We start from the raw sequence: 20,175 nt of genomic DNA, 5'->3' as shown, positions 1-20,175 counted from the left end.
GCACTGGCCCCTGTCAGAGACAGGATACTGGACTAGATGGCCCATTGGTAGAAGTCCATATGGCTATTCTTATGTTCTTAAGATAGTGTTAAACACATCAGAGGAGATTGAGGAAGGACAAGAGGCCTTTGGACATGACTCAGAGGAGGTCAGTGACCTTCGTGATTGCTGTCTTAACAAGACTGAGTGTGCAGAAACCCAGCTGCAGAGAATCAAGAAGAGAGTTAGCAGAGAGAAGCAGGCATAGGTCTGGTCAGAAAACAGAATGCCCCTTGTTTTTATCAAATGTTCTAAATTCATACGTTTTCAACCATCTGTTAGAAGACAGGATGTTCAAAGAGCTAGGGAGTGAACAGCCCCGCAGTCATGTGCAGAGCAGAGGTGAGGCATCAGGGAACTGCAGATAAATCTCAGGAGAGGTAGGAGAAGGGAGAGCAATCCCTATATGGCTGTGGATGTGTCTGAGCTAGTCCAGAGTGGGGCTGATAAAAGGGAAGGAGCTTAGCAAGGAAGCAACTGTGCAGCAATAGGTGGACCCAATAGAAGCTCTGGGGAGCTGCTGAGAAACATCTCTGACTAAGAGCTAGTGCCAAGGAAGCTGTCCCAGTGGCTGCAAGGGCAAACATGGGAGCCATCGACATCCTTAGATGCTGCATGGGTCCCAGGCAACAAAAGGTTGGCAAGTCACCAAGAGATTTTTGATGCCAGGGTCTCTAATGCAGTCCAAAGATACCTTGAGACATCCCAATAGCAACTCACCAGTGATGGTGCCATTAAAATATCTTGCCACAATCTCTCTCTTGTTTTGTGTAATTAGTTTTTTTTTAATGATCAAAGTCTCATTTTTTCCCTTATAAAACCATCAGCCTGACAAAAGAGAGAAGGAGCTGGAAAGAATTCCTCTTCCTTTCACCCTCTCTGGCTTCTTTCAAACTGAGCTATGTGAAGCTCTGTTGCAATCTGAGAGGTCTTAACTGCAGAGATTTAACAGACACTTCAGAAAGAGTCAGCAGAGGTGACTGGCTATATGTTCCAGTGGGGTCTCTGCCTCTAAGTAGAGTATCTAGGAGTCTCCCTGAGGTCTTCCAGGAGAGGGAGGGATACTGGAAGCAAGTGCTGTGTGGCAATCAGGTTCAAAATGACATGAATCAGATTACAGACTTAGAAACCTATAAATAAAATGAATGTGTGTCCATTTAATGCTAGAGAAAGGTGCTGTCTTAGCAGCTGGGGAAATGGAAGCTGTCATAAACAGATAGTTAAGGGTTAATGTCTCTTTTACCTGTAAAGGGTTAAGAAGCTCAGTGAACCTGGCTGACACCTGACCAGAGGACCAATAGGGGGACAAGATACTTTCAAATCTTGGTGGAGAAAAGTCTTTGTTTGTGCTTTTTGTTTTGTTCATTGTTCGCTCGGGACTGAGAGAGACGGGACATCATTCCAGGCTTTCCCAATCTTTCTGAATCAGTCTTTCATGTTTCAAAATAGTAAGTAATAGCCAGGCAAGGTGGATTAGTCTTATGTTTGTTTCCTCAACTTGTAAATGGTGTTTTTTGCTGGAAGGATTTTTACCTCTGTTTGTTGTAACTTTGAATCTAAGGCTAAGGGGGGGAGTCCCTCTAGTCTATATGAATCTGAGTACCCTGTAAAGCATTTTCCATCCTGATTTTACAGAGATAATTTTTGCCTTTTCTTTCTTTAATTAAAACTTTCTTTTTAAGAACCTGATTGATTTTTCCTTGTTTTAAAATCCAAGGGATTGAGTCTGAACTCACCAGGGATTGGTGGGGGGGAAAGGACGGGGGATGGTTAATTTCTCCTTGTTTTAAGACCCAAGGGGTTTGGGTCTTGGGTTCCCCAGGGAAGGTTGTGGGGAAACAGAAAATGTGTCAGACGTTAACTTCTGGCTGGTGGCAGCGTACCAGATTTAAGCTAGTAATTAAGCTTAAAAGCGATCATGCAGGTCCCCACTTCTTGAACTCTAAAGTTCAAAGTGGGGAAAAAACCTTGACAGAAGCCCTTGTTTTTATGGTGGGATTTGACATGGCAGAGGTGGCAGCTGGACTTTAGTCATTACCTGGTGCATTTTGATATTGGAGTGCACTTTCCTGCTCAGGCAAAGGACCTCTGTTATGGGTGTGCCTTTGAACCTGGACTGAAAGCTTACTGTGCAATGAGCAGCCCATTCTGTCAATGGACATGTTAGACATAATACTTTCTTCTTCACAGCTATTGATACGATGGCTCCTTTTGGTTTGTCCCTCAGCTTTGTCCCCAGGGATGTTCTTGGTGTAAAGACAGTGGAGAAGAAGATTTGTAGAATCCTAGTGGAAATACTCCTGATTTGAATCGGATCAGTTAACCACAGAGTTTGCGAAGTCATCTGTGTTATGGTTGTATGGGAAGCAATGAGAGAATTTCTTGCTTTCATCAAAAATCTTGAAAGTTCTGGTAAGTGGACTTGGTGGTAGGTCACCTCATTGTAGTGGTTCATGCCTGTGTCACTATTCACCTTAAGAGTGGACTGTGGCAATGCATTCTACTTGGGGTTACACCTTACAGTCAGTTATACTTCAGCTGATGCAGAGCATGATGGTTGGTTTGTTAAGAGATCACTTTTTTTCAGGGAAGATATTACACCTGTTCCTCCCAGTTTGGTTTCCAGTTTGTTGCAGGGTTCAATTTAAAATATTAGTTTACAAAGATATATATATATATAGAGAGAGAGACTTTTACTAGTCTATCCAATTGAGTGGACAGCAGATGCCTGACGGAAAGGAAGCTATTTACAAAACTATCTTCTTTGATGCCATCACATTTTGTTCTTATTTCCCCCAGGAATTCAAACCCTTCTTTAGTTTACATAGGGCAGTCTGTTCTAAGCAACAAGCAGCCATAATTAAATGGGAAGAGACAGAATATCATACTGCAGGTATATTATGTCTTCCTTTTGCCACCCTAATGAGCAGCCATTGGTTTTAGAGCTGGAAAAATGTCTTGTTAGTTGTCTTTAATTCAGAGGTATCACTCTTCCAGCTGAGGTGCCTGGGATGAGACTGTGAGTCCAATTCCAATTCTTAATTGGATGCTCTGGTGGGTTATTCCAACCTTTTCCTATCTTTTGAGAAGAAGGAATTTACCCAATGCACAGATCTATTCCAATGCCTTTACTGGCATGTACAAAACCCCAGTGTCACTGCAAAGAGCAGTCAATGGGGTTATGACATAAATATAAGATGCCTAAAAGGAACCATACTTCCATCGATTACAGTCTCCACTGCCTCTGTAGTCTTGGCTCCTAAGTCCCAGGTTAATGTACCTCCTTCCCATTGGGCAGTGGCTGATTCTTATGTCTAGTGCAGGCTCCTAGTGACCATATAACTTGGGCCCTTCCCTCAGCTCTGAGATCAGGCTCTGTTTGGCTGGCTACATCCCTGCAGGGGCAGCACATGCCTTCTTCTGCAGGCTGCACAGTCTGTCTCAGATCATGCCCTCTTACTCCGATGGGAAGAGAGTTGACAGCAGGAACTAGGGATGGGTGAGAGTGGTGAAGTCATCTTCTCCAGGCTGCCCATCCCCTAGCCAATGAGAGTACTGAAGGGAAGGCCAATCTTCACAGCAGTGCTGTCGATCTGTGGCATAGGTAGAGCAATATGAGGTGCTTTCTGTAATGCCCTTTCTCCTGTCTCTTCTTGGCAGCTGAGCATGTGGCAGTACAGCATTTCTAGGCACACCGCTTGCTTTTCAATTTTTTTTCTCTCTTTCCAATAGAACTACTCAACTTGGATTCACAGGAGATAGAGCTGAATGAGACTAAGCTAGGCCCATGCCCCTGCCAGTGCAGGGCTGGTCCCTATAGTATATTCATTATAGGTAAATACTCAAAGCTCTGTGGTTAAAACCCACCTGGACAAACAGGCATCTCTTGTTTAGGAACTTAAATATGGCATTTTTTGTCATACTCCTCTTGAATTGTCTTGACTCCTTACCATTAGGTGCCTGGGGCCAGACACAAAGCTCATTTATGTCAACTGGAATGCAGCTATTGATTTCACTGAGCTTTGGATCGGGTCCCTGGTGAATGGGAGACTTTGCTGTATTGTACAGTTTGTGTAATTCATAGGAAGGCAGGCTATAGAGTTATAATAATGGCAGTTAGAGTTGCTGGACTTTTCGTCCCAGCATTCCTAGACACAGTGGCAGCAGTTTGCTGATAATCTGTAAGTCAATAAACAAGCAGCAGTGTGCTGATTCATGGCAAGAGAATACGGGATAATGACTGTGACTATTGACACTTCAATCCATTCCCATTCTGACAATATCTGATGGCAAACTTTTTTAAAATGACCTCTTCTGAGTGCACACCTGCAAGGAAATAAATGTGAGCTAATGCATCACATAGATTTGTGTGGGAGTGAGCTCAAAAATACCTAGTACAAATTGCTGACAACAAAAAATAAATAAAATAAGGCCAGTTCTGATAGCACTGCTTAGAGGCAGACTTAGGCAAGGAGATGCTTTGACAGTGCACTTCAAGCATGATCTACAAGATGACCTGCTATTCCGCACTGAAATCTAGATCCAACTACAAATAAAGGACTAAGATTGTGCAACCCTTACTCTTAATAGCGAAGACTTACTCACACAGGCATTCCCTGCCACCCCACAGAAGCAAAAAAAAATACATGAGTGAGTGAACGCTCCCCAGTGTGATTAAGGGTTGCATATTATAGCCCAAATTAATAGAGGAGAAGAAGAGTGGAGAATGGAGTATGGTGGAAGGTGGTTTTCAGTGTGTTCTGTTGGGGTGGGGAGAGGGGAAGCAGATCCTTCAAAGGAAAACTGCCTGAGTCAGCCCAGCATTGCAGCCATTCACAGGATAAGAGGTGCTTCTGGACATTGCAGCTGAAACTCAGGCTTCCGATTACAGCTGGGAGTGTCTGAGATCTGGCAGCAAAACTGTTCTTGTTTTGTATTTAAGCAGTATCTTTAATTTTAAGATATTACAAGTTGTCCCTGTTCCTCATTCTGTGTCTGATGCAGAATAGAAGCCAGTTTATGGTATTTCCTGCTCATACCTCCTCCAGATTCCACAGCAGGGCTTTGCAACAACCTGATCAGAGTTCCCCCCAACCTGAGTACACACCAGGTGTTGGGCTATCCCCAGTGCATACTAAAGAAACCTTTAGGGGGTTAGTGACTAGCACTGCCTGCCTCCCTTAAACTCAGCTGTGTGGGTCCAGCTACCACTCAGGAGAAAGAAGTGGGTGGGCTGGGAAAGGAGTCATGGGGTAGAGTTGTGGCCGCAAGAGTGAACACTGTTTCCTCACTATCACCATGGAGATGAGGGTGCAAGGGCAATGTAGCCTCAGGCAGGATTAATTTTCCACAGTAGGATCATAAAAGGGATCCATAGGCAGCCCTGGGCTGGGAAAACCCTGGTAGCATGTCTCCAATGGAGCCCACCTGCCAGAGAGTGAGGGTGGTTGCCTGCAGGAACCACACAGGCACCTGGGAGGCTAGGGCCTACACATAAATTAGCCTGGCCTGCTGGACATCCCTCTAGATTAGCAAGTTTTGTGGACCAGGCCTTTAGTCTTTTCTGCTTTTCTGGTGGAATAAACACAGAGGAATTCCATAGGTTTGGTTTCTGGGTTTGTCCCTCAGTCCCAGGATGATCCTTAATGGAAGAAGTGTCTCTTGTGGTTCTTGAACACTCTCTCCTCCTGCCCTCTTCACTCCCCAGCTACATCACGGAGTGGTGTTGAGCACTGAATCTTCTTTGACTTGAGAAGGGCTACACTGATATGAGTAAGTAAAGTGGAGGAAAAGTAACTCTTCTCACAACCTCCCTCAAGCTAAAAACTCCTCCTATCATAAACACAATTTACGTTTGTGAGTTCTCTCACCTATTGAATTTTCAGAACACTACACTAAATAAAATGATGGTAGCTCTCCCCGCCACCCACAGCTAAAGGGTCAAACAGAAAAACATCAAAGGTCCTTCCCTGTCCCTCAAATCAATGAAGCAATGATCAATGTAGAAACTCCTTATGAGAGATTTTACATTCTCCTCCCCTGGGATGCATACTGAGGATTGTTATGCAATGATATTCTATATCATCTGACTTCTTCACCACCCAATCATCATCCAATGGAAATACTCTCCAGGTGAAAAACTGAGTCCAAAGAAGGATAGCCTTGTGGTTCTGGCTGAGATTCAGGAATCCTGTTGTCTATTTCTAGCTCTGTCACAGATTTCCTTTATGATTTTGGACAAGTCGTTTGATCACCCTGTGCCTCAGTTTTCCATCTGAAAATGGGGTGAGCCTGTCCTACCTCAAAGTAGTGTTGAGGGATAAGTTCACTGTCTGAGACACTGAATGCTGTGGTGAGGAGGGCGGTACAAGGACAAAGGTAGATAGATCAAATATAGTTGATACGAAACAAACAAAAATGGCGGATAACGTCCTGTGTTCCACATGCATTTCTCTTTGTTCTGTTTTGATTATTTCTGAATATTTCTTTTTCTTTCTTTATCTTGTGTTGGTCTGAATACTCCACACTGCAGTGACCAAAACTATTCAATGGGTAGATTTGCTTGACAGACTGTAGCATCTTATGATTGGTTGTTAAACTCCTTGGGATCTTGGCTGGATTGTTTTCATTTTTTTTTCTCGCAGGAGTTTCAGGAGCATTGTAGAATAACAGTCTAGTCAATACTAATTCCTTCTGCACTTATTAATATTAATTGCCCAACGTTAGTGTTAGTGTGTGGGATGCAGTAAGTAATGCCTAAAAAATCCTGTTGTTTAATCAATGCTGAGCTACAGTTTATTTTAGGGTTATTGCAATTTGAGTTGTGAACCTTTGCAGACATCAGCATTTTGTTTCATCTGGTGTAAAGCTCAATGACGACCTCAATGACGGTAAGTGACTCCTAGCTGAGGCAAAGCCTCCTGCCTGGGGTCCCAACTCAGCAAAGCAATTAAACACATGCCAACTTATAAACACATGGTTAACTTTAAACATTTGCTTAAGTCTGTCCCTATTTTTGTAAAGCACTTGAACATGTACTGAAGGCTAAGCACATGTTTATCTGCTTCATTGGATCAAGACCTTTGTCAGGGATAGGCTGGCTCCTGGGGTGGTTCTACCTTTGGGACACGCATCCACTGCCTCACTCAGAAAAATGAAATCACGTACATTAAATGTACTTTTATCCCACAGCTGTGTACCATTCCCAGCTGTTACATTAATAGAATAGAATTTCCATTTTCTGGATGAAAGATCTGTGAATGAGCAAGCTGCTCCTCTGACCCAGAGTGTGTCATGCACATACTAGAAGGCCCCCCCCACAAACAGCTGCAGAAATAACAGATATTTTGGGGTAGGGCACCTGTGTTCCTCTGCACAACCCAGCAAACACATGGAAGACTAACAGACACTTTTGAAGGTAGTGTAGTTTTTTCAGACTCTAGGAAACTCTCTAGAGCTTCCTCATGATGTTGGCTTTTTGTGCCAAAGACAAGAGTCGTCTCTGTGGTCAGCACATTATTCACAGGACTGATTATTTCTGTCAGGCAACAACAGATATTCCATATGACACTCTTTCACTGGGTCTGATGCTAACAATTGGGAACTGTGGTGAGGTGTCTGAATTCAAGGTCTGGCTCAAGCTGATGGCAACCTTTGCTGAGATCCTGTTTTGAGAATCCCTGTATGCGTCTCCACTGAGGCATTAGGTTCCATGGCATTCTCATTTAATTGCTGCATTTGGATAATACATGTTCACAGCAGTGCAAGTGGTTTTGTCCTCTGAAGACTACTACAACTGGAAATATCAGCAGGACAGCTCCATGGACTTTCTCAGCAATGTCTTGCATTCCTACTCCTGGTTCTGCAATTCTTTGTCAATTATTTTTTGGACACCTCTGCTCTTGGGCTAAAGGTATGATGGTTTAATCTATTTGTAGAAAAGCCCTTTGCTTTACCCAAGCTTTAAATATGACATTGTCATGGATTCTGCGCTGCCTGGATTGATTCTTGAATACTGTATCTTGATCAAGTTATTGTGATGATTACTGTATTCAGTTAATTGATTACCAGGTTACTTGGGAAATGCACCCATGAAGGGGAATATGGATTCTAACATATCTTTCTCAAGTAAACATTTGAGACAATGCAAGAGCCATTCACTTTGATGCTCTGGCTTGCCCTCTAGCAGAACTCACCAAATTGCACGTACTGCCCAAAACCAAGCCCACAAAATGGAGAACAAAGGGAGATGAAGGGTTTTTTCGAGACTGACACTCAGATTTCTAAAATGTAGGGCTCTGAGGAAAGATACGCCTACCTAGGACTCCATGTAAGTTAGACATGCGTTGTAGGTCTTTTTGTTTAAAAATCCCTTTTCACTTATGCTGAGCTTTGTTCCTACTGTTTAGATTAAACAATATCTTGTTTTAAGAGGGTAGTATTGAATCACTGTATTTATTCACCACTGGTCACTAACTGCTAAAGGGATGAATAGCAGGGATAGAGTGGAGTAGGGCCTGTTGAGGGGTAAGCATCGGTACACACGGTACTGAGACCTAATACTTGGACTCAGAGTGGGAGAATGGTGGGATTCTACTCCCGGAAGGTAGTTGCATGAGGTCTTTCAGGGGTGCACCCAGACCAGAAATACTTCAGAGATGCAGCTAACCCTGTAACTGTGACAACATATCTGTTTTCAACATCTGATAGGCTTTGACTTAAAAGGGCTACACCATGACGTTGACTAGCCAGATACATCTGAGGAAGCCTCTCTCCAATCAATAGAGTTTCACTCATTGTTTCATAAACTTTACATTCTTGTGCTGCTAAGAGCGTTTGCAGTGCTCCACTGGTGGCTTGTTTTTATTTTATTTTTTTGAAGTGTGTGTGTGGAGGTGTGAGGCTCATCTGAAAGAATTGCAGTCTGCCAGCAAGGTGGATCACAGTTTGAACCCTAACTTCACTAATGTGCACATTTATATACATGTTGGGAGACGCCCTCAATTCCTTAAGGGTGCTACAGTATCTGGTGTAACCAACTTTGCTTTACTGTAACATTAATGACTTGGTCGAGGCAAGGAAGAATAACTGAGTTCAAGTACTTTGACCTTTTTTTTTTTAATCTCCACTCATATTTTAATCTCCATATCAATTATGTATTACAGGAAGCCAGAAGCAGAAGTGTTGGGAAAAACAGAAAAGAAATTGCTTGAACATGCAGGATTCTCCTGAGCCAACTCATTCCACTATTACATTAAATACATTTGTACAAGGTTCTTCTTTGTCTCATCATTTTATCCTTTAACTGTGGTTTAGTAAAAGAAAAGAGTAGAAAAATACCACATGCCGCAATGGACCTGTATCTTTCCTGAGACTGTTACATTGTTCCATTCTCAGCCTACTGGACAAGCTAGTGAGCTTTGAGACCATTTTGTACTTCTGTGTAGTCAGATCTGCTGCCATTTCCTCCTTTTCTCCTCCTCCATAATAACATAGGCGGCCCATCTGTGAGAAAAGGAATATAAAAAGCAGTAACACCTTCAACATTGTGTAGCTCAGCAGTCACTTTTCATAAAACTCATGGCTGCTCCCTAAGAGAGATCTAAATTAAAGTTCAAAATGAATCAAGCCATTTCTTTAAGGGGTACATGTTCAAAGTGTATCCTGTATAGGAATCATGCATCTAGCAGTATGCAAACTGCTTTGTAAATTCATGGGCCAAGAGTTTGGTCTGACTCCCGTTCATGTGTATGGGAGCATTTCCATTAATTTCAGTGGGAGTTGGATTACTTCCTAAGAGGGTATGCTTCCATATCAATAGAACATATTTGCATGTGTATATGGGAGAACAGACTGTATTAAATGCAGTAATTTTTAAAAATAACTTTTATTCTATACACAGTTCAGTGTAAAATGCCACTTCTTGCATGTAGCTGGTACAGTAATGCTATATGTGCCAGTATATGCATATTTGTTCAGCATTGCTATAGATGATTAGGCCTATAGCTTAAGATGGATGTACACCAAACATCCACAAGGCTTATCTGTTACGTGTTGCTATTCTTTGGGATTTGCATAGGACTAATAGTCTACTTTAATTTTATGGGACGGGACAAGCCATCTTAAACAAATGTAAATGTAAATACCCATAAAAGTTTTTTCGCTGACCTGCAGCTGGTGTATCTTATTTAGTGGAGTCAGTTTAAAGACTTTATTTAATAACCTGACTTATCAAAAAACCTGGGTTTGCCAAATGGGGCTAGAAATCATCCCTTTAGAACCTTTCTTGAGGTATCTTGGCACTTGTTAATTTCTGTGCAATGAAATGGCCAATGCTTTAAATGATACTCATGTCATATAACTTTAACTCTTTAAACAGGTGGTTGGGGGACGGAGAGGGAGAATCATTAATGCACATGGATCTCCACCTTCCCCTGAGGAAGGGTGACTTGACAGCCTCTGAGATACAGTTCTCCTTGTTCTAGGGCAGCTCCTCTACAAATCTGGGAATCATGCTTGGGGAATGTCTAGGAGGGGTAGGACTTGCGGTAGGATATGTCAGGGGTGCACATGATCTGTTGCTCGGTTACTAGTGTTAAGTCTGGAACTGCAGCCTAACTTGCTCTGTGCATGGAGACCTGTGGAGGATGTTAAGTTATCTGCAGGGTTTTGTAGTGGCACTGTCCTCATGGAATGGTTTGGGGGACACTGTGTGACCTCAGGGACCCCTTTTGTGGGTTTTTCTGGAGATGTGAGCAATTCCCCCTACACCCTCATAACATAAGGCATGATCCAAAGCCCACTAAAATCAGTGGGTTGACTCCAGTGGGTGCTGGATCAAGCATTTACTACATTTTTACGATGCTGTGTGGACAGCTTTCTGCAGTCTACCTGGCGGATGCTAACGTAACTATCCTGTAATCTGCACTGTGCTACAGGAGAGAGAAGTTGCAAGCTATCCTGCTGTTCACAGAAACACCTGGTACCACTGATCCAGGGCAAATGTAAGCTGACGATCAAGAACAAAAGTCGCAGTATTCCATTACTAGTCTCCTGTGCCATTCACTGCCTCTGTTATTTGATTTTGAGTACGAAATTCTTGTGTACACGCTGCTTTCTTAGGCATCTAGTCTCACCACAGTGTTAACACAGAGGGCTGCAGTGTGCACACACTGAAGGGAGAATACAACCCTGAAAACGCCTGGTCCCTATTCTGTGTGTGACCCTTGCTCCACAGCCAGTGTATATTGGCATAAATGTTGACTTCAATGGCACTATGTTGATTGATACCAGCTGAGGATGTGGCTATGTTTAGAGCTTCAAAAATAGTTGCAGGAACCAGCATAGTAAGTCTGAATTTAAAGCACCTTGCAATGAGCCCTTCTTGTCATTCCTTCTATTACGTAGTTTACTCATGTCCAAAATGACTGTGTGGTTCTCTTTGGAGGAAATAACTCTCCCATTTCAATTTTGGTTTCTTCATTCTGCATGCTATGTTTATGAGTTTTCCCAGAAGATTACTTCTCAGCAGAAGACCCTGGTATCTTGGGTGAAAGTCAGTGGGCAGAAACACAATCTGGTAATTTGTAAGGGGACTGGGTATCAAATTACCCAGCTTGCTGTAGAAAATAGTCATTTTTATTCTGGACTGTGCTTATCTATTTTTGCAAGTACATCACTTAAGAAGGCTACTTGCTCGGCTAATCTGTAACTGTCATGGAAATGTAATTTTTCCCTCCTCCAACCCAATAACAGGCACCTGGCAAGCTTGCTTGTGCACCCGTGCATTCAAGTCTAGCAGTTTCCATGGAAACCCATCAAGCTGTCGCACTAGATGTCTAACATGCTACCACTTCACAAATGCAGGACAGACTGTTTTGCACAAAATTTTCTGATAATGTTATTTTCTCTTTTCTCCAAAGACAATTCAGAAAAGACAGTGTCTGCAGAATGGAAGAATTACTTCTTATCCCAGAAAAGCAGTTTGTATAAATCAGAATATAAAAATGGTGGCTTTCACAAAGTCACTCAAAAATAAATTTTAAGCAATTGAAACCAACCTAGAAATGGGAAAAATGGAAAGCCCCATCTCAGATTATTAATGTTGTACCCTGATTTCATTGGTTTACAGTCTCTTTGAGAACCTGTCACCCCTTCAGAGTAAATATATGAATTCCAAATCCAAGGTGAGGGACATGGATGTCTCCATGAAGAGACTCTAATTCCAATACCAGTCTAAGAAACATTGCTCCTCCTGTTTATGAACAGTTCAGAATTCAACCCTTGGCCTGAGGTGTCCATTGACTCCTTCAGGGGGCTCCAGAATATCAGCTAAGCAATAGGAACAAATCTCGTTCTTTTCTTGTGTAAACTTGTGAATTCTGGCCCAGTCTGAGAAACCTCACTTCTCTTCATGGAGATTCTTCATTTGAGGAATAGTCAGGTGTTAAAAAATCTGCTCCAAGTCAGAGCTCAAAAAGTACTCCAGCCAAGTGATGACAGTGAAGAACCATAAACATCTAGACGCAATCAAGTTTTGAATTAATACAGTGATTGTTCTTAAAAATTTCTTCCATTTTGAAAGTTTCCACCAGTTTAAGCACTTAAGAACAGCCATACTGAGTCAGACCAATGGTCCATCTAGTTCAGTATCCTGTCTTCCAATAGGGACTGATGCCAGATGCTTCAGAGGATGTGAACAGAACAGGGTAATTTATCAAGTGATCCATCTGCTGTCATCCAGTCAGAGGTTTAGAGACACTCAGAGTATGGGTTTAAATCACAGACCATCATGGCTAATAGCCATTGATGGACCTACAGTCCAAGAACATATCTAATTCTTTTTTGAACCCAGTTATGTTTTGGCCTTCACAGTATCCCCTGGCAATGAGTTCCACAGGTTGACAGTGCATTGTAGGAAGAAGTACTTCATTAGATTTGTTTTAAACCTGTTTCCTATTAATTTCATTGATAACCCCTGGTTCATGTGAAGGGGGTAAATAACACTTCCTATTCACTTTCTCCACACCATCTGTGATTTTATAGACCTCTATCAAATTCCCTCAGTCATGTCTGTTCTAAGATGAACAGTCCCAGTCTTTTTAATCTCTCCTCATATGGAAGCTTTTCCATACCGCTAATAATTTTTATTGCCCTTCTCGGTACCTTTTCCAATTCTAATATATCTTTTTTGAGATGGGGCAACCAGAACTGCATGTGGTATTCAAGCTGTGAGTGTACAATGGGTTTATATAGCGGCAATATGATATTTTCTGTCTTATTATCTAGCCCTTTCCTAATGGTTCCTAACATTCTGTTCGCTTTTTTGACAGCCGCTGCACACTGAGTGGATGTTTTCAGAGAACTGTCCACAGCAATTCCAAGATCTCTTTCTTGAATGGTAACAGCTAAATTAGACCCCATCATTTTTATGGGGATTGCTTGGGATTATGTTTTCCAAAGTGCATTATTTGGCATTTATCAACATTGAATTTCATCAGCCATTTTGTTACCCAGTCACCCAGTTTTGTGAGATCCTGTAACTCTTCACAGTCTGCTGTGGGCTTAACTACCTTGAATAAATTTGTATCCTCTGAAACCTTTACCATCTCACTGTCTACCCCTTTTTCCCAAATCACTTATGAATATGTTGAACAACACTGGTCCCAGTACAGATCCCTGGGGGACCTGCTATTTACCTTTCTCCACTGTGAAAACTGACCATGTATTCTGACCCTTTGTTTCTTATCTTTTACTAGTTACTCATCCATGAGAGAACCTAATCTCTTATCCCACGACAGCTTCCTTTGCTTTAAAGCCTTTTAAAAGAGAATCTCTACACTCTTAGAACTGGTAATCTCTCTCAAATGAGTAGAACCTTTTTTGGACTGATTCTCCTCTCACTTATGCAGAGTATAACTATTGATTTCAGCAGTGTTACTCCTGATTTACATTGGTGCAAGAAGGGAATCAGGCCCTTTAAATTCATCCCTGGTAATATAAATAATGATCATTAGAGAAATACGCAATTTAAATCAGTGTCTGGATTAAAAGAAAGTAAGAACCTACTCAAGAATATAGACAGTGATTAATTTCTAATGTTGATATCAGACATAGGGTTAAAGTACAATAATATACACAAGATTGCCTTACACAATGGATATTTATAATTGATAGCAGATGGATCTGGAAACTGGAGGGCAGAAAAGTTTTATCAAGGGTTATGTTTTAGCAAAAGAACCCTCAAATTGTGTAAAGCATACTATATATGATTGAATCTACTTAATATCAATTTGCTTAATGGAAAAGTTTATCTATACCATTTAGCATTTAGTGCTAATATGCCCATTTAATAACAATTGATATTAAGCAGTTTCCCAGTTAACGCTAACTGAAAATCACTCTTCTTGAGCTCCAGATAGCACTTAATGTTACTTACAGCAGGCAGAAACAATGGATGTAACAAATCTTGTTACCCCACACTTTACAGAAAGTGTAAAGTAAACGGCTGCTCTTCAATTTTTATTAAAAGTTTTATTTAACTGCTTAATTATTGAAAAGAACCAATGAGAGAAGGCACCAAAGGCATTAAAGCTCAGCTAACTGCTGTGAAAACCATGGACTAGTCCAAGTGATTTAGAATCACTGCATATTTGTAGATATTTTTGTGGATTAGCATGGATGGGTGGCAGGAGGTGAGGATCCTTGCCTGACAATGACCATCTCCAGCCTGAAGTTAGGGCTCACTTAAGTTCTCACCAGGACAAGTGGTCTTGATTTATTGGTCTGCTGGAATCTGATGGACCCAAATTGGTTTTAATGTCAGTTAAGCACAGTGCTGTACAGCAGTGGAGAATTCTACTGACAGTTTGATATTATGATTATTGCTTATCCATAATAACTCATATTATGGCTCCTAAAAAACCTTGTCTTCATGTACCAACCTCATGCGGCTCATTGGTGGGTAGATGACCTGTGAGAGACTAAATATATGGAGTTAGAGGTTAAAGCACAGATGGTGGCTGACAGATTCAGAGGTTAACTGAGGTGTAACAAAGGGGATATTTATTCTATCCCATACCTGATGGTGAGGAAAATAAAGTGTTTTTTTCTCCTCCATTATAGCATCTGCTGTCATCCAATCCCATTATTCATGATGATCATTAATGCTTCCTCAGGGAAACCAGAGAGTTAGCATTCCTCACACAAGTGATTGTTATGCCCTTGCCCAAGAAACTCTCTGTTGAGATTTGTGATATAGCTAATGTCGTGTCTCTAGATTTCCCTTTTAGGGAAAAGTTGTTGAGAGGGTTGTGACAGGCAATTTTTGAAGGCTCTAGAGATCTAAAATTGCAATTGATACTATGGACTGAGAGTTGACTTGACTGCAAATCCTTGCATGAGTCGATGACATTGCTCTTAAATGGTTCCTTTCTGCCTTTCTTCTCAGAAAGCACAAAAATGGTTATTCTGCCCAAACAATTCTATCTTGTGGGGTTCTACAGAGTTCTGTTCTGTCATCCCTTATGTCCTATGTGCACATATGGCTTTGGTTGGAAAATGGTAAGATATTTGTGTTGCAGAAGCCTCTCTATGCTGATGATGCGGCACTGAATTATTTTGTCCTACACAGGCGATGTAATGTCTGAGCTTCCTCAGTGCCTGGCCATGATATGGACTTGGATGAGGGTAAACTGAAGAATTTTACTGCTGGCACAACAGATGTGGTGCTGGTTTGCTGGGAGTTTGATTTGTCTTTCAGTATGACTTAGGTTCCTAAACACCTACGCCACTTTTGAAAATGGGACATAGGATCCTAAGTCACTTAAGTGCTTTTGAAAGTTTTACCTCACTATACTTTAATGGGTGTTATGTCTAACCTGGCCAGGGGTTGGGTCATAAGTATTTCTTCGTCTCTTTCTTCATTTATGTATCCATCTGTATGTATGAATACTTGTTAGTCTGTGCTAGTGCAATATAATGTTCTCATTATCATATGTTTGGTATAGATGTGTCATAGCTTCATCATTTGCAAGTAATCTATCCATCTATCTAAACTCATGTCAGTAGAGTGAGTATCATCCTATTTCCACTGTATTTCTCAGCCATCCCTTGCACTCTGCCAGATTTGTAATTCCAGCTTGCCGTGAATGTGATGATTATGTTCTCAGTGCATTGGCTGGTTTATTTAAAAATGTGCAATAAGTCAATTGTACTTGTGTCTGTTTTCTAAGTGATGCAGAGAAACTCTAATTGCTTTGTCAGTGGACTTGTGTGTGGCTTTTTCCAAGGTGTTTCTCTTTGCCAGCAGAAGAGCGTTCTGTTGGGAATTCTTCTTCCCCAATGTAGAGTACCCTGTATTTTTGCTCGGTGATAATTAATAACACGGATGTGATTAACCTTCACTATGTTTCCTAACCTCTCCAGCAAAGGATAATATAATTTATATTGCTAAGGAAGAAAATTATGGCATAGTCTCTCCCAAAGGGAAAATGGGTTTCCTGCACAATTCTCAGTTCTCTCCCACAGTGACTATAGCCTGTAGCAGCCTCTTACAAGGAAACCTAATTGCAGGGGAGGGAGAAGCCTTATGGATGGAGCTACTTTGCTGTCTGCCTGACTTGCACAGGGAAGTGAAAGGTTGAATTCAAGGATATGCTAATGATGATGAGTCCACTTTGGACAGTAACTAGAAGGGTCACTGCCAGTGATGAAGCATTCTACTTCTGATGCCCGCTGACACTTTATGTCTATATTTCTGAGTCAGTCTGAGGCATTCACATGCCAGTGTAGCAGCAGTGGGTATCAAAGCTGTTGATCTCCCTGTGTTTGCACTGATAATTCATCTTCTCTTATAAGCTTTTGACAAGCATGAAATTTTGAAAAGGCCAAATTTTGGGTCTCATGAGATTACATCCTACCTCTGCTCTGACAGTTATGCATGTAAGATACTAGTTATATGTGTTTTGCAAGACCATTAAAGAGCAGAGGCCTGGCAAGTTGTTATTAGTGCAGCTGGGCAAATAATTGACTTAAAGCAAACATTTTTTAATCAAAGATCATTATTAAGGTTGTAAGTTCAAGCACTGAAAAGTCAAGAAATACTAGAATTAAAGTTGCCTGTGCAACTGTATGGCTTGCTCTGTGGGGCTAGTACACATGCATTCTAGTTAGATGTAGGAGCTGTGAGGGGATGCTCAACTGATCTCTAGGTGTGGTGCATGCATGCTGTGGTTAGCACTAGGGCCTGTGAGAGCCTGGAACATGCTCAGTGAGGGTACAATCTTCAGAGCTTTTAATTGTCAAACTCTAGCAAGTCTCTACTGAGCATGTGTGAACTGAGATTTTTTTCAAAGGTTTATAACTTGGCTACATTTGGTCAGCTTGTTATTGAGATGGCCATGGGCATATTTCTGATAAAATGCCATCCCCCTGCCAAATTTCAAGTCCCTGATCCAAAGTGTGTGTGTGGGGGGCACTAGAGCATTTAAAAAAAAAGGTCTCAAGAATTTTTTTTAAAAAATGGATAAACAATTTATTTGTCATTAATCTCATTCTTGGAAATGGTTAAACCATTTACCTGAATTTTTAAATAAATAATAATAATAATAATAATAATGATTCAGGTTGAGGCAGACACCTAGAATGGAAATTTTTAGTCCAAATGATTAATGTTGGTAAAGTTATAAGTAACTGAAAGCACAGTCTTATAATGGGAAGTGTTGGATAACCTTAACAGTAGGTAGTGCTACTAGTTTCACCTATAACAGTATCTGCTGTATGCTATTACCTTCAAACAGTCCATAGCATGCGACATATAACTTGCAAAACCAAACTCAGCCTAACAATAATTTATCATGCTTTATCTTTAACAGTTTGCAGATTCTTGCATCATATTTGTATCAGTGCAATTCTTTTTTTCTCTCTTGATTTCTCTTCTGGTTGTATAGTAAGTCAGTTTATTTTTTATTTATAATTGTTTTTTAAACACTTGAACAACAGAGTCAGAGCTCCTACTAAAGAATTGCATAATTAGAAACAGCCTGTAATGTATTATGAATTATCCTGTACACATTGTAAACTATTACAATCTTGGGCATTCGTGCTTTCTTAGCACTTTGGGGTATGTAGTTGTACAGCAATAAGCCTTGCATACTTTCAAGTTCATATTCCTGTTCTGTTTCATCCTAAAACTGCTCAGGCTTAATCACTCAGTGAAATTTGTCTATGACTCAAAAATTTACAGACAGAAAGAAAGAAAGAAAGAAAGAAAGAAAGAAAGAAAGAAAGAAAGAAAGAAATCTGATTAACTTTGACATACTGGAGTGGATGATTAGGAGAAAGTATCTTATTTTGGAAAGAGACAGAGACAGTGTTTCTAGCCAGCTACTTTTAGTGGGGGGAAAACATACCTTTTCCGAAAGGCCAGGTCTCTTTACATTGTGAGGAAACAATCTGGCCCCAATCCTGGGTTCTATTAGGATTGCTTTGCACTGCTCCACCATCAAAATGCAGCCCTCAAGGCAGCAAAGTCAGCCCTTGGAGGTGCATCCGAGCTTAGGGGGATCTTCTGGCGTCACAGGCTACCATAGCAATACCTACACAGTACTGCTCCCTGAGGCTGGTGTAGAGGCAATAGCTGAGATAGGTGTGCCTGTGACATCCCTGAGGCTACATCATCCTCAGCAGATATACAGGTCTCAAAGCTAGTGGAACTGTTAGATTACCTCTAGAGAGGCCTTGTGATTGTCAGTGGAGAACCAGAACGTTGGCTATACATGGTGCAAGGCAGGCTTCAAAGTGGATATTTACACTGCCACTCAGATTTGGTAGCATTTTATACTCACTTTGCCCAAGTGTGAATGGCTATACAGGACACAAGGCAGTGGAAAATTAGGCCGACAATGTTCTAATCCCACTTTTTCCTCTTAGTGCTGTATGTGTATTTTTTTTAATACCTCCACAAATCGTTAGAAATGAAGATGTGTAGTTTTACATCTCTGAAGATTTAAGCATAGACAGTATCTAAAATCACTTATTTCAGTGTCTTTAATGACGACACACAGAGGCTGATGATGATCATGAATTAAACTGGCTACTCTCCATAAAGAGAAACCCCATCTCCTCTCTTTAGGGGTTTCCCATCATTTGTTGTCATTCCACTGGGACATCTCAGACAACCTCTCTTCCTCTTCAGAAGAGAAAAGCAAAGTGATGGCTTCTGATCTGCAGGGCCTGTGCTGCCGCACACTCATTGACCTGGGCCAGAATTCATAGAGGCATCACTTGTTATTTCTTCTGTAGGAAGCCAGTAGCCATGGATCTTTGATGACCCCATTAAACATGCACACCTCTTTGGTTTTCACTTTGGTTTTGGATAGCGAGGCTTGAGCTGGAGAGGCCCCCTCATGGGTTCCTTTAGTTCTGACAGATAGCTCTGCAAAAACTAGTTATTTCTTCTTTCCATCTAACTTTGGTACTTATATCCTCCCATTACCATAGAATTTGCATCTTTAGCATAGGGTATTGATTTAATGTTAGATCTAGTTAGAGAAAGGTGAACATTTTTGGAAACAATGTTATTTTAATTTTTTTCATGGAATCTTTTCATTTTTGAGGGAAAAATTGTTTCAAAATGTCAATGTTTCATTTTGGCACATCTCAGTTCATATTTTTCTCCTTGGTGACACAAATCCCACTCTTTAAAAATACCAAAATGGGCACAAGGAAGTAAAAACATGAGGTAAAGTGGGAGAAACCCATTCTCCGGTGGGGAACAAGGGAAGGAAGTTATGAAGAAGTATCATTTCTCCCACATTTTCAAAACAAATAAAATTTTAAAAAAGTTTTTTTTTAAATTTCATCTAGAATCAATGAAATTGTGTCATGAAAAGTTTTAGTTGTTGTTGAAAACATATTTTATTTAAAAAAAAATTCCAGTGAAAAAATTCCTACCAGTTCTATTTAATGTACCTCTTCCAGAAAATGCAAATAGAGTGGCTCCTTATGAAATGGATGGATAGAACTAGTATTGCATACAAGGCATTAGTTTCTTACTGTGTGTGTAAGGTCTGCAAAGGTATGTGTCTGGATGCGGGCAGAAGTGAACAGGGGTTGCTCTAGAACAGTGGTTTTCAA

At 41.0% G+C, this 20,175-nt stretch overlaps 1 protein-coding gene across 1 annotated transcript in view; it reads right to left on the bottom strand.

The window, feature by feature from the left end:
• Positions 1 to 9,168: 9,168 nt before the first annotated feature.
• The window catches only part of CHRM2 (cholinergic receptor muscarinic 2), a 192,364-nt gene continuing 181,357 nt past the window's right edge, over positions 9,169 to 20,175 (bottom strand). The window contains exon 3 of the transcript XR_003997926.1: positions 9,169 to 9,543. The gene's annotated coding sequence lies outside the window, so the exon portion shown is untranslated. The remainder of the gene's footprint in view (positions 9,544 to 20,175) is intronic.

The sequence above is a fragment of the Gopherus evgoodei genome, chromosome 1 (assembly GCF_007399415.2).
Source record: "Gopherus evgoodei ecotype Sinaloan lineage chromosome 1, rGopEvg1_v1.p, whole genome shotgun sequence".
NCBI classification, from domain to species: domain Eukaryota; kingdom Metazoa; phylum Chordata; order Testudines; family Testudinidae; genus Gopherus; species Gopherus evgoodei.
The sequence above is the reverse complement of the archived record's forward strand: the minus strand, read 5'-3'. Positions and strand labels throughout refer to the sequence as shown.